The sequence below is a fragment of the Nicotiana tabacum genome, chromosome 14 (assembly GCF_000715075.1).
Source record: "Nicotiana tabacum cultivar K326 chromosome 14, ASM71507v2, whole genome shotgun sequence".
Lineage (NCBI taxonomy): Eukaryota > Viridiplantae > Streptophyta > Magnoliopsida > Solanales > Solanaceae > Nicotiana > Nicotiana tabacum.
In genome coordinates this window covers 71,352,550-71,366,257 of record NC_134093.1, presented here as the reverse complement: position 1 = coordinate 71,366,257, position 13,708 = coordinate 71,352,550, and positions in this window count along the sequence as shown.

Here is a 13,708-nt window from a genome sequence, read left to right as displayed (position 1 = left end):
GTTCATGATTCTTGAGGACTTAACATCAAAGTCATTTACATGCATTATTTCAGAAGCATACAACTATAGTTGAAACCATTGGGACATACAACACCTCATAATTCTCATTTAGGCGAACAACCACATTTCATCTTCATACTATCACTTCATTAGTACTTTCAATTACATACAACATCATTATTTCATTGGTTCCCTTTTTGCCATACATATTATTCTTCATTCATGGCACGGTGGCCGTATCTTATATTCCATACTTTCATTTCATTACTTTCAATACTTATCATCAAATTTCACACATCATTTCATTTCATTGGCTCTATTGGCCACAATCATAACTTTCATTATTGGCACGGTGTCTACACTTTATATCCCCAACTCACTACTTTCACTTTTAAGCATCTTTATAAATTATCGACAACAAAGAATCTCAAATCATGACTTTTAATACACCTATGAGCAAATAAGAGTCTTATGTACATTGAAACTTCTTACACAATTTGGCATAATAGCATTCACTTCAAACGCTACTTGGAGTCATAATAATTTTATACCCAACACATGCTTTGAACACATTCCCAAAGGATAACATCATATGATAAGAGTATCCGAAATGCATTTTGAATATATACCTTTCAACACAAAGCTTATTTGGAATAATTGATTTATAAAGAATAACTCGGGACTTACAAGAGCATCATGGAATTCAATTTTATGAAAGAAGTTTAGCCAACATACCTCGCTTTGAGCTTTCCTTAAATAACTACAACGTTCCGAAAATTCTAGCAATTCTAATCTATTTTGAGACATGACAAAATTGAACCATAATTAGAAAGATATTCATGGTCTCAGCTCGTTTGAGCATTTTATCAAACACTAGGTGTGCAAATTTAACTACAAGGTTCTTCTACAACATTTCCTTCACTCCATAACTCAATCTTTACTTATTTGAGCTCAACAATCTTCCCACAAACCTTATTGGTACAAGCATATATACATAATACTCTTACACCCAAGAATCATACTCCCAATCACCAATCTTTTACCCCAAACTCGAAATTGAAGATTAAGGGTTTGAATCTTACCTCTTAGATGAAGATCTTGTGATTAGCTTCCTTGATTCTTGAAGACTGGTGCAAGATTGGATGATTATAATATTAGGTTCCCTCCTTCTCTCTCTAAAATGCTCTTACCTCTCTCGAAAACCCTCAGAAAAACACCCCAAAAGAAGCCCCAAAGCCTATTTATCAAAATGGGGTCGGGTTATGAAAATAGAAAAATTGACCCTCCGAACTCAGCTATGCGGTCGCACAATGGACCACACAATTGGTGTGCGGGTCGCATAATGGTCGCACAATTCAGTGCCCAGAACTGGGTAGTTTTGGACCAGTTTGCGATCGCATAACCATTTTGCGATCGCATAATGGTCGCATAATTTGTCACAGAATCGCATTCTGTCAGCCTTTGGTAATTGGGTCATAACTTCTTGTAGGAATGTTCAAATGACAAACGGTTTGAAGCATTGGAAACTAGACTCAAAGGGATTTAATTGGATAGGTAATACACCATATAATTCTTCATATCAATAGAGGTATGATCGTTTGAAGTTAGGTCTTGTGCAAACTCACTTGAAACTTTATTCTATCATGAAACTTTCAACTTGCCTTAGCCTTGGGGCTCTTCTTAGACCATAATATAATTAGCACACATAAACTTTCTTACTAGCGCTCAAGTACTTTGAAATTTTTCGAGGTGTTACAAAACCAAAAAAAAGCATTCAGGGCGGCACTCGATCCGTAGCTCGAGACACCCATAACGTGGAGGAGATCGGAGTCAGCGTATGGATGATCTTCGAGATGTTACAAGCCCAGCAAATAGCGATAGCTCAGTTGCAGAGCCAAACTCAGGTACAAAGCAGGTCGGAGCCCAATCTGCTTCGAGAAATCACCCATAGAATGGAGCCAACCATAGTGAAGTCAAACGAGCAAGAATCGGGGACCACTCCCGAAATTACTAAATTGCTCGAGGAACTCACAAAACGAGTCGAAGCCAACGATAAAAAAGTAGAAACATATAATTTCAGGGTCGATCAGATCCCGGGAGCTCCACCAATGATAAAACGACTGGATTCAAAAAAAATTCATACAAAAGCCTTTTCCCTCGAGCGCAGCCCCAAAACCAATCCCCAAAATATTTCGTATGCCCGAAATTCCCAAATATAATGGTACGACCGATCCCAACGAACACGTCACCTCTTACACGTATGCCATCAAGGTTAACAATTTGGAAGACGATGAGATCGAATACGTGTTATTGAAATAATTCGGAGAGACCCTCTCGAAGGGAGCGAGGATTTGGTATCATAATCAGCCACCAAATTCCATCGATTCTTTTGCCATGTTAGCAGATTCATTTGTAAAGGCACATGCTGGTGCCATAAAGGGGTAATGAAATGCTGAGGGAGTTCGTGTCCCGATTTCAAATGGAACGCATGGAATTGCCACCGGTCATAGACGACTGGGCCGTCCAAGCTTTCACCCAAGGATTGAACGAGCAAAGTTCAATAGCATCACGTCGGCTGAATCAAAATTTGATCGAGTATCCAGCAATAACTTGGGCGGATGTACACAACCGATATCAGTCAAACACTAAGGTCAAAGACAACCAGTTGGGAGCTCCTTCCGGATCCATGCATCAGAATATGACAGCTATTAAAAACCAGAGGGACATCGACAGAGAGCAAAGGCCGAACAGAGACCGATATCAACCGTACGTCGCAGATCAAATGAACAAAGGATCAACACGTAATGCCGCTCGAAACAATCGAAGGAGTGATCGAGGACAAAATTCTCGGGGACTTATGAGCAAGAGTGTCTTTGATAAATATGCCGATCCTATAGAGGAACCTCGGCTATCGGAGTACAATTTCAGCGTCGACGCATCGGGCATTGTATCGGCGATCGAAAGAATCAAAGTTACTAGGTGGCCCAGATCCATGCAAACCGACCCTTCCCAAAGGAACCCGAATTCGATGTGCAATTATCATGGTACGCATGGCCACATGACCGAGGATTGCAGACAATTAAGAGAAGAGGTAGCCCATCTATTCAATGAGGGCCACCTTCGAGAGTTCCTCAGTGACCGAGCCAAGAATCACTTCGAAGAAAGGGACGCCAGCAAAAAAGATAAACAAGAGGAACCTCTGCATATCATTCATATGATCATCGGTGGGGCCGATACTCCACAGGGACCCGTGCTCAAATACGGCAAGATACCGGCCACAGGAGAAAAATGAACTCGAGGCTATGTACCCGAGGGCACTTTATCCTTCGGAATTGAAGAAGCCGAGGGCATCTCTCAACCTCACAATGACGCTCTAGTAATTTCTATCCTATTAAATAAAGTTCAAGTTAAGCGTGTCTTAGTGGATCCCGGTAGCTCTGCGAATATCATCCGATCTTGGGTAGTGGAGAAGCTCGGTTTACAGAATCAAGTCGTGCCCGCAGCTCGGGTCTTAAACGGCTTTAATATGGCTAGTGAAACAATTAAAGGTGAAATTATTCTGCCCGTAAATGTGGCTGGAACCATCCAAAATACCAAGTTCCACGTAATCGAAAGCGATATGAGGGACAATGCCCTACTCGGAAGACCATGGGTCCATAATATGAGGGCAGTGCCTTCGACTCTACACCAAGTGATGAAATTCCATACGTCAAACGACGTGAAGACAGTATATGGGGAGCAACATGCTTCGAAGGAAATGTTTGCAGTCGATGAGATAACACTGATACCAATGTTATCGGCCTCAGAAAGGTCGAGCACAAAAGATAGGCGAGAAACCAAATAGCAATCACAGCAACCAGTCTCGACCGAATCGGTGAAGCAAGAAATAGAAGATGACGAGGAAGAGTATCTGACACCTTGAGCTCTCATCGTCCCTGACGACTCCGACGCCACCAAGTCAACGATCGAAGAACTGGAGCAGGTTATATTAATCGAACGTCTACCCAAGAGAAAGGTATACCAGGGAACGGGTTGACCCTCGAACTCAGGAAAAACCTTATTCAATTTCTTATTGATAACATAGATTATTTTGCTTGGTCCCATTTAGACATGACAGTAATCCCACCATCGATAACAGTGCACCAGCTGAGTTTGGACCCTAGGTTCAAACCGGTAAAGCACAAAAGAAGACCTCAATCCGAGGTAAAACACGCATTTGTAAGAGATGAGGTAACTAAACTTCTCAAAATAGGGTCAATTTGGGAAGTAAAATATCCCGAATGGTTAGCCAATGTGGTCGTAGTCCCCAAAAAAGGGAACAAACTTAGAATATGTGTAGATTATAAAGATCTAAACAAAGCATGCCCCAAAGATTCTTTTCCACTACCTAGCATCGATCGCTTGATCGATGCCATAGCCGGCCACGAGATCCTCACTTTTCTTGACGCCTATTCCAGGTACAATCAAATTAGCATGAACCCGGAGGACCAAGAAAAAACTTCATTTGTCATTAAGTATGGAACCTATTGCTATAATGTAATGCCATTCAGGCTAAAAAATGCAGGGGTTACATACCAACGCCTAGTGAATAAAATATTCGAAGAACAAATAGGTAAATCGATGGAAGTTTACATTAGTGACATGATAGTTAAGTCCCTGCGCATAGAGGACCATTTGACTCATTTGCAGGAAACGTTCAAAGTTTTAAGGAAATACAACATGAAGCTCAACCCCGAGAAATGTGCTTTCGGGGTTGGATCGGGCAAGTTCCTCGGGTTCATGGTGTCGGATCGGGGGATCAAGATCAACCCCGACAAAATCAAAGCCATCGAAGACATCACCATCATGGATAGTGTGAAAGCAGTGCAAAGGCTAACCAGACGGATAGCTGCCTTAGGCCGATTCATTTCAAGGTCATCAGATCGAAGCCACAAATTCTTCTCTTTGCTCAAAAAGAAGAACGATTTTACCTGGACCCCAGAATGCCAACAAGCACTTGAACAACTAAAGCGGTACCTATCTAGCCCACCATTACTTCACACTCCAAAGACATATGAGAAGCTTTACTTATACTTAGCGGTATCGGAAATCACGGTAAGTGGTGTCCTAGTTCGAGAAGAGCAAGGTACGTAGTTTCCTGTTTATTATGTAAGTCGGAACTTAGGAGAGGCAGAGACTAGATACCCACATTTAGAGAAATTGGCGCTTGCATTGATAAGCGCCTCTAGAAAGTTAAGACCATACTTTCAATGTCACACCGTATGCGTTTTAACAACTTGCCCACTTCGAAACATTTTGCACAAACCCGAACTATCGGGCCGACTAGCCAAATGGGTCGTCAAACTCAGTGGGTACAATATTGAATATCAACCTCGAATGGCCATCAAGTCCTAAATTTTAGCAAACTTTGTGGCCGATTTCACACCAACCATCGCACCTGAAGTTGAAAAGGAACTCTTGTTAAAATAAGGTACATCGTCGGGGGTTTGGACCCTCTACACAGATGGTACTTCAAAGGTGAAGGGATCCGGGCTTGGCATCGTATTAAAACCTCCCACATGTGGCATTATTAGGCAATCCATCAAAACTACTAGATTAACTAACAATAAGGCCGAGTACGAGGCCATGATTGCAGGTCTCGAGCTAGCTAAGAGCTTGGGAGCAGAAGTCATTGGAGCCAAATGTGACTCTTTGCTAGTGGTGAACCAAGTGAACAAAACTTTCGAAGATCAAGAAGATATGATGCAGAGGTATTTGGACAAAATACAGGTAACTCTACGCCGTTTCAAAGAATGGACCCTACAACATGTGCCTTGAGAATAAAACAGTGAGGCCGACGCACTCATAAACCTGGGGTCGTCGGTCGAAGAAGATAAGATCGACTCGGGGACTGTCGTTCAACTTTCAAGATCTATATTCGAGGGAGGGAATGCCGAGATAAATTCCACAAGATTAACCTAGGATTGGAGGAATAAGTATATTGAATACTTAAAGAACAGAAAACTCCTATCGAACTCTAAAGAATCGAGGGGTCTACGAACCAAGGCTGCTCGATTCACGTTGGTTGAAGGTGGAACATTGTACAGAAGGACGTTCGACGGACCACTGACAGTATGCTTGGGACCAGGGGACACCGATTATGTTTTACGGGAGGTCCATGAAGGCACCTATGGAAACCACTCTGGCGCCGAACCACTAATTCGCAAAATCATCAGAGCAGGATACTACTGGGATAGCATGGAAAAGGACACTATGGAGTTCGTTCGAAAATGACATAAATGTCAAAGGTTTGCACCAATGATCCATCAACCCGGAGAGCAGCTTCATTCAGTCATTTCTCTATGGCTATTCATGAAACGGGGAATAGATATCGTCGGCACTCTACCATAGGCCCCAGGTAAAGCTAAATTCATTTTTTTTATGACTGACTATTTCTCTAAATGGGTTGAAGCACAGGCATTCGAAAAAGTAAGAGAGAAAAAGGTTATAGATTTCATCTGGGATCACATCGTGTGTAGATATGGTATACCAACAGAAATAACATGTGACAATTGTAAGAAATTTATCGGCGGTAAAGTGACAAAATTTCTCGAAGATCATAAAATAAAAAGGATACTATTAACACCATATCATCCTAGTGGGAACGGACAGGCCGAATCAACAAACAAGATTATCATCCAAAACATAAAGAAAAGATTGAACGAAGCTAAAGGAAAGTGGAGAGAAAGTTTTCCCAAAGTCCTTTGGGCATATCGGACAACATCTAAATCCAGTATAGGAGCGACTCCATTTTCCTTAGTGTATGGCTCCGAAGCTTTAATTTCGGTCGAAGTCGGGGAACCAAGCACAAGGTTCCGACATATATCGGAAGAATCGAACTAGGAGGCAATGAATACTAGCCTCAAATTATTAGATGAAAAATGAGAAGCGGCACTGGTTCAAATGGCTACACAAAAACAACGAATCGAAAGGTACAACAATAGAAGAACCAACCTCCGCCATTTCAAGACCGGGGACTTGGTCATAAGGAAAGTCACCATCAACACTTGAGATCCTAATGAAGGGAAGCTCGGCCCAAATTGGGAAGGACCTTATCAAGTCCTCGATATAGTCGGGAAAGTGTCTTATAAACTTGGAGCAATGGATGGAAAACTATTACCAAACAATTGGAACATATCGCTTCTCAAACGATATTATTGTTAAGGTATGATTTTCTCTTCTCTATCATCTATATACGTATACTCGACACTAACTTATTGCAGAAATTCGACAAAAAACATCAAGACCTCTGGTTTCAAAGCACGCGTTGTACTCTTTTTCCCTTAAGTTCAGCTTTTTATCCCAAATGGGTTTTTCCGGCAAGGTTTTTAACGAGGCAACAACTATGTGCTACCCGGGGACAAATCAATAGTATCTGACACTCCTTCATAATCAACCTCGAATACTGAGGGGCTACCAATCGAATAAATCAAGTTCGGCACAAGAAAGTTGTTTCACAATCAAATTCATGTCGAACAGGGTCTCGATAGAGAAAAGTGTAAGGGCCAAATGGTCAAAATGAACCATGCCCACGTAGTTTTGCTCAAACTCTGGCACAAGATACAAACACATGTATAATGACTTATAAAGGAGAACTTCTTCTTTTTTCAGATATCTCACACTTTGAAAAGATCTTCCTTCCTCATGATTCAAACAGGCTTAAAGGCCAACCACCATCAAAAGGATTTTTTATACAAGCGATCATAAAAGGCCTACAGGCTAAGATACTTTGAGTTCGAGTTCGAAACAATCACTCACTCAATTATTAAAGCCTAAGGGCTATCTTACTTTGAGTTCGAGTGATCACTCACTCGATCATAAAAGGCCTACAGGCTACGATACTCTGAGTTCGAGTTGGAAACAATCACTCACTCAATTATTAAAGCCTAGGGGCTATCTTACTTCGAGTTCGAGCAATCACTCACTTGATCATAAAAGGCCTACGGGCTAGCATATTTTGAGTTCAAGTTCGAAAAAATCACTCACTCAATTATTAAAGCCTAAGGGATATCTTACTTTGAGTTCGAGCAATCACTCACTCGATCATAAAAGGCCTACGGGCTACGATAGTTCGAGTTCGAGTTCGAAGCAATCACTCACTCAATTATTAAATCCTAAGGGCTATCTTACTTCGAGTTCGAGCAATCACTCACTCGATCATAAAAAGCCTACGGGCTACGATACTTTAAGTTCGAGTTCAAATCATTCACTCAACTGCTAAGCCTACGGGCCACTTTTATTTCGAGTTCGAGCAAGCACCCACTCGACCATTATGCCTACGGGCTACTTTACTTTGAGTTCGAAATGTTCACTCAACTACTAAGCCTGTGGGCTACTTTTATTTCAAGTTCGAGCAAACACTCACTCGGTCATAAAGGCTACAAAGGCCGAATTCGATGAATTCGCCTAAATACTTATGAAAACATTCGCTAGGCATGAATGAAATCTTCACAAGGCAAGAAAGTAGAAGCAAGTCAGTAAAAGAAAAAGATATTAGTATAAATATACAAAGATTGTTTACATGAATAAATGCAACATATAAGCTAAGGGCTAAGCTTCTGGATTATCATCGAGAGCGGTCTCTTCTCCATCGGGCTCCCCCCGTTATCGGACCCGCTCTTGCTACCATCATCATCATAATCATCATCATCATCATCGTCGCCATCAGAAGCCAAGGCTTCAGCATCAGCTTCGAGTTCTTTGGCCCTTTTTATCTCTTCAACAAGATTGAAACCTCGAGCATGTATCTCCTCGAGGGTCTCCCTCCGAGATCGACACTTAGCAAGTTTGGCAACCCAATGTGCTCGAGTGTCGTCAGTATCCACTACCTCTCTTGCCTCCATTTGAGCAGCCTCGGCAACGGCTCGATACACAGCAATAGACTTGTCCGCCATGACTTTCGATGACTCAATCTCCGCCTTGGCCTTAGCAAGCCTTGTTTCAAGCTCCTAGATCCTCTTGGCCTGAGCCGAACCTTTTTGCTTGACACTTCGAAGCTGAATATCGACCGATGATAATTTGGCCAAGATAGTTTCTTTTTCTACAGCCAGGCGGTCGATAGTCTCCTTCCACCGATCACATTCGTCCTTGATTTGATCGAATTCTTCCCGAAACAACCCGATCTTTTCAACCTTTTGCTACAGCTGAGATAACAAAGGGTTAGCTTCCACAGTTTGGTCAAACCCATACTCTAACAGAACGAGGCTCACCTGCTTATCTAGTTTGGCCTCTTCTTCACGAGCCTTAGCCAAATGTGCTTGGAGGTCCCTTATAACCTCCTCCTTTTGGCTGCAAAGAAGCCGCAGAGCATCTCTCTCCCTCAAGACCTTCTGAAGCTCGACCTCACACTAGCTGAGGTCGGCTCAAAACTTGCTAATGGCCTACACAGAAGGGAAAAAACACAAGTCAGGTTTAGAAAAGAACGAAGAAACCAAGCGCAGTAAAATCATTACCCGAGAAATAAAATGTTGGGCCTCTTCTATGAGAAAAGAAACGTCACTAATATCAGAGGCATCACCGACTCCAGTAAAGAAATCCCGAAAAGGATCCCCTACACTAGTGCCTCCCCCATATCGGGGGTCTTCAATTCTCGAGCTTCCTTTAACGCCTCCTCACAAAAATGCTCGGGACGCTCTGATCGAGACTCGGGGTATCGGAATAGGCCCCGACCGGTGTAGCCGTCATCGGCTCAGAAGGTCTAGCGACCTCGATAGCTATCGCAGATCAGACCACCAAAGCCAAAGCTTCTTCTTCTTCTCTCAGTCGTTGGACCGAGTCCATCAAAAGAGCGATTGCCTTCCTCCTCACCCTTTGAGTTTTGGGCTTGAGGTCCTCTGACCGAGAGATAACTTTTCACTTTTTATCTTTCCTCAATTTCGGGACCGGGGACTTGGTTCCTTCCTCACCACTCGAAGGCCTCAAAACGGCAACCTTGGTTACACCTGCATGAAAGGAAGTCAGTAACAAATGGATCATAAAGAACGTTTCTAAAAACATGAGAAGTGACCCTTACCGTGATTCTTGGCCTCCCACCTACCTTTCGTCAAATCACGCCAAGCGCGCTCGACATACGAGGAAGTCGAGGCTAACTTTCGAACCCAATCCTCGAGGTCGGGTATCGCTTGTGGCATCCAAGGGGCAGCTGTATATTGGAGGCAGATATCAGATAGAATCAGAGAAAGATACGAAAAGCAACGCCTTATGAAAATCACTTACGGTCAAAATTCCATTCCTCGGGGAACGACATCTTCTCTTCCAGGATAAGGTCACAGGTCCTCACCCGAATATAATGGCCCATCCAACCCCAATCCTTGTCTTCATCGATGCTTGATATTAAAGCTTTCGTTGCCCGACGATGGAGCCTGATTAGTCCTCAAAAAATTTGAGGCCGATACAATCGTATGAGATTATTTAGGGTAAAATCCAGCCCCCCTACCTTTTTGGAGAAGAAGCGAAGTAAGATGACTATGCGCCATAGTGAAGGATGACTTTGACCTAGGGTGACCTGATATCTTTTGCAAAAAATCAATGATCACTGGGTCGACGGGACTCAACATGAAGGGGTAAGTATAAACACTTAAAAACCCCTCCACATGAGTGATGATTCTCTTTTCGGGGGAGGGAATTTGCAACACAACCTCGGGACCCTAGTTGCAGTCTTTCCTCACAGCCTCGAGATGGCCCTCTATTATCGAGCACATGTACATCGAAACATGCTAACATCGACCCAGAATCGACGAAGGATTTTCAGCCTTAAAATCGATCTTTAGAGTACACGGGCCAGGAACATACTCGTGGGGAGGCGGCTCCACCGATGCTTTATCGCTGGACGGCCGTGAAGAGGAAGCTTTCTACTTCTGAGGTATGATTTTTGAAGTTCTTGCCATTGATAAAAGTAAAAGAAAAGAAAAGGAAGATAAAAGGTTGATGGTGCCAAACGCGGGTGAAGGTGGCTCTACAAGCGGCGAAATAGAGGCAGAAAGAGTAAGAAAATTTGGGATATTGAAGATGTAAAAGTGGTAAATGATAAATGGAAGGGTTATTTATAGGTTTATGCCGTGGTGGTTCAGTATCAGCGGTGCCCGACCACCATCTGACATGCATTAATACCTTGAAAGACTAAATCGACGGGATAGCTATCACGTACGTCATGATCGAGCCCAGTGAAAATGTCAGCTCATAATCCGATCGAGCCGTTGAAAATCATATCGCTTCTCACCACATTCTTCCTGAGAAATGAGGGGAATATATGTATATGGTCGAAATAGATTTCGGCCTTCGTACGTTTGATTGAGTTCGAATGGTAAGCAACCGAAGTGAGACTTCGAGACGAGTTTCAAAGATAGTACAAACAAACTTCGAGCTCTAAGACCGATCGAGGAATCAATTCGGTATCATTATCGAGCGCATGACCAAATCAAACCGCAAGGCAATGTGAAGGTTGTCGGAGACGCATAGACCTATTGATACTCACCTCGAATGTCGAACTCGAACCAAGGCCGAGGGCTCGACCTAATACCGAGCTCGAGCCAGTATCGAGCTCGCAGACAAGAGCCGTTGTAACCGCACTAGGGGAGAGAATCTTGGCGGGAATCGAGGAAGAGACAATTCATCATGGGTTCTCCATCATATATTTTTTTATTATAAATAAAGTAAGATCCCTCTATTATAAAAGGGGGAATCCTTGTAAGCACAGGGCAGGTCCACACATTGTAAGAAAAGACTACTACTCTTATTGAAGAATAAATCTCTTGAGTTTGTTTTACTCAGCATACTCACTCTTCTTGTTAATAATTTATCTCCCATTTTTATAGCCAAGAATCTAAACATTTCCACTTCTACGTACGATTTATGTCAAGCTATATCACATATCCTTAGAACTACTTATAAATTCAACTATATCCGATTTTTCGGGTAAACAGTGTTCCTTGCCTGTTTGATGAAATATCGGAAACATTTTAATTTTATTTCTTTTTTCGTTCTGGGTTAGAGTAATTCCAATATTGCACTCATAATGCCCCAAAACAATATTGGAGACGAATATGTTAGTTTAGAAGTTCTTCATTCTAGAATGAGAATTGCTAGTTTCAGCAGTCTACCAAAGATAACTTCATTTTTTGCCCCAACAGAAAAGAATTAGCAAGTTGGTTTAGTTACAAGTTTACATCAAGGGCCATTTTATTCGCGGATATATTTATATTTTTTTTTATTTTTTGCAGCAACCATGGAATCTAATGTAAGATCCTTCATGTGATTTAAGAACTCTCGAAAAAAGTGATTGATCGCGAATCAAAATTTAAAGAACTCCCAGAAAAAGTGGTTGATCACAAAGTACAATTTAAAGATCGTTACGACGATAAGAAGAAAATTGCTGAAGTTGGATGTCATGGTTTGTTTACCCAAAAAATCAGATAACATTAAATTTGTGTATGGTTCTAAGGATATGTGATGTGATTTGATACAAATCGTATAGAGAAATAGAAATATGTGTATTCCTGACTATAAGAATGGGAATAGTGAGCAAAAAGAATGAATAAAACAAAGCAAAACAAGCACAAAGAAATATCTTTCAATATCAGAAGTGATCTTTTGTTACAGTGTATTCTCAGTGGTCTATGCTTACAAGGATTTCCCCTTTTATAATAGAGGGATACTACTTTATTTATAATAAAATAAAGCATATAGTGGAGGACCCATGATGAATTATCTCTCCCTCGATTCCCGCCAAGATTCTCTCTCTTAGTGCGGTCGCAACGGCTCTTGTCAGTGAGCTCGACACTGGCTCGAACTCGTTATTGGGTCGAACCCTCGGTTTTGGCTTGAGTTCGACCTCCGGGGTGGGCGTAGTGCATTTCTGACCTCGAAGCAATGCCTTGTAGATCGATTTGGTCACGGGATCGATAAAAGTATGGAGTCGACTCCTCGATTAGCCTTCGGACTCGAGGCTTGTTTGTACTGCCTTCGGAACACATCCCAAAATCCCACTCCGGTTGCTTACCATTTGAACTCGATCAAACGTAGGAAAGCCATAATCTATTTTGACCGTATACAGATTGTCCGCTCGTTTCTCAGGATGGATATGGTGAGAATCGATATGATCTTCGACGATTCGATCGGGTTATAAGCTAACATTTTCACAGGGCTCGATCATGACGTATGCGATAGCTGTCCCATCGATTTAGTATTTTCAAGGTATTTAATGCATATCAGATGGTGGTCGGCCAACTATGATATTGAACCGTCACGATGCAAGCCTATAAATAACCCCTCCATCTAACATTTACCACTTTTACATCTTTCACTCTTCCAAATTTTCTTACCCTTTCTCTCTATTCCGCCGCTTGCATAGCCCATCTACACCAACTTTTCATCTTCCTTTGCCTTTCTTTCTCTCATATCAATGGCCAAAACTTTGAAAACTGTACCTCAGAAGGAGAAAGCTTCTTCTTCACGGCCGTCCGGCGATAAGGCATCGGTGGAGCTGCCTACCTATGAGTATGTTCCCGACCAGTGTACTCTGAAGATCGATTTTAAGGTTGAGAATCCTTCATCGGTTCCGGGTCGATGTGAGTATGTGTCGATCTACATGTGCTCGATAACGGAGGGTCATCTCGAGGCTGTGAAGAAAGACTGGAACTGGGGTTCCGAGGTTGTGTTGCAAATTCCCTCC